The 1868-nt window shown below is 61.2% G+C and overlaps 1 non-coding gene across 1 annotated transcript; it reads right to left on the reverse strand.

The window, feature by feature from the left end:
- Positions 1-1423: 1423 nt before the first annotated feature.
- Positions 1424-1495, reverse strand: TRNAD-GUC. Its single transcript has one exon. It is a non-coding gene; the product is annotated as a tRNA-Asp (tRNA).
- Between the last annotated feature and the right edge of the window lie 373 nt (positions 1496-1868).

Raw genomic sequence — 1868 nt, forward strand, 5'->3', positions numbered from 1 at the left:
CCACTGCAAGTATAGATGAAGGACGTGCAAATTTTCAGGGAGAAGCTCTAGAACTGGGGTTATAGCTGTGACTCCTATTGCAAACACATTGCCTGGAGTAAAACAATCAATCAGATGCACTCTTGGTCATCAAGAAACTTAAATGTATGTATTCTTTCTGTACAAGATGTTTACTAATTCTGCCTGAAAGTTACCAAAGACCTTTGCCCAGAAGCCTGCGACTCAAAAGGGTGTGTGCTGCAGGACCCCCCCACACAAGCAGGACCTTCAGCTGACCCAGCCTAGATTCTCAATTTCAATTCCAGAATCACATTTTCAGTCCCACATACCAGTGTTAATCACCACCTGCAAAGGTGATGAAAACTCTAGAAGAAAAAGCAAGAAAACTCTGAGAGACATGGTGGGATTAGCTCAGGCCGGTGGATGCTGGCAGCCACCAAACACACAGGCTGGCACTGTCATCCCTCAGGCACCCAAGGGCAGAGGATTTTCGTACAGCACTGTTGGGGCTTCACAGCAGTGGCCATTGCTGTGTTACCAAGTTCGTATTTTTAGGATCCATTTTGGAGCAAAGGTTGGCGCTGGGCCTGCAGGAACACCTTCTGCGCTGCCAGAAGCCAGCATGCCACCAACCAGTTTGGTCTGAAAGCAGAGGCGGCCACGCAGGTTTTGCAATGGGCAGCTCACTCCCAGCAACAGCTGAGCTGCTGAAGTGGGGTGGCTTTCTTTTTTTGAAGAACCTCTTGAAACTATTAGGAGTCATATATGGTTACTGGGCTAGTTAAAAAAAAAAAAAAAAAAAAAAAAAAAAAAAAACAACCAAACAAAACATGCAGTTTTCATGTGAAAATTTGCTTTCAAAAATGTGTTTTGGTCAAAGTTTAAATGCCTCAGACAGTTGGTGTATAAATCTAGTAATGGAGATGATGATAAGGAGATGCAGACTTGAAATAAATCACCCAGCTGTAACAAGGGCAATTCAGGTCTCACACAGATTATCACAGGTTGTAAGAGGCCACTGGCTATTTTTAAGAATTAAGGTTAGAGTTTTTCTGGAAGGGGCGCTAGAGGCGGCAAGCTCAGGAGTTCATTTTGGGGGGCACTGCTACCCCCTCACGCAGCGCCGTGGCCTCCGCGGCAGCCCCCGCCCCTCAGCCGGCCGGGCGTCCCGCCGCGGGGCGGGAGCGCAGGCCCGGCCCCGGCCCCGGCCCCTCAGGCCCCTCGGCCCTCGCGGGGGGCCGGTGCCGCCCCGCCGAGGCCCTCCTCGCCACCAAGGGCCCGGATCGCTCCCCCGGGAACTGGCGGCTCTGCGCCTCTAGGCCAGACAGGGGCGTCCCTCCGGCACCGGAGCCGCGGCCGGAACGGGCAGACGGACAAAGAAAAAACGACCGCGGAGCGGCCGGCCAGCAAAACACTGCTGTGCCTCCCCGTCGGGGAATCGAACCCCGGTCTCCCGCGTGACAGGCGGGGATACTCACCACTATACTAACGAGGAGCGGGAACACCCGCGCGGGGCTCGCGCTTCGAGCGGCCCTCAGGCCGCCCCCGCAGCTCGCCGCGCCGCCCGGCCCGGCCCGGCCCGGCCCGGCCCGGCCCGGCCCGGCCCGGCCCGGCCCGGCCCGGCCCGGCCCGGCCCGGCCCGGCCCGGCCCGGCCCGGCCCGGCCCGGCCCGGCCCGGCCCGGCCCGGCCCGGCCCGGCCCGGCCCGGCCCGGCCCGGCCCGGCCCGGCCCGGCCCGGCCCGGCCCGGCCCGGCCCGGCCCGGCCCGGCCCGGCCCGGCCCGGCCCGGCCCGGCCCGGCCCGGCCCGGCCCGGCCCGGCGCTCTGCCGCTCCTCGGCGGCCCCTCCGGCCGCCACTGCCCGCCCGGGA

This window comes from Tyto alba, unplaced genomic scaffold, assembly GCF_018691265.1.
Source record: "Tyto alba isolate M040663 unplaced genomic scaffold, T.alba_DEE_v4.0 Super-Scaffold_17, whole genome shotgun sequence".
Classification (NCBI taxonomy): Eukaryota; Metazoa; Chordata; class Aves; order Strigiformes; family Tytonidae; genus Tyto; species Tyto alba.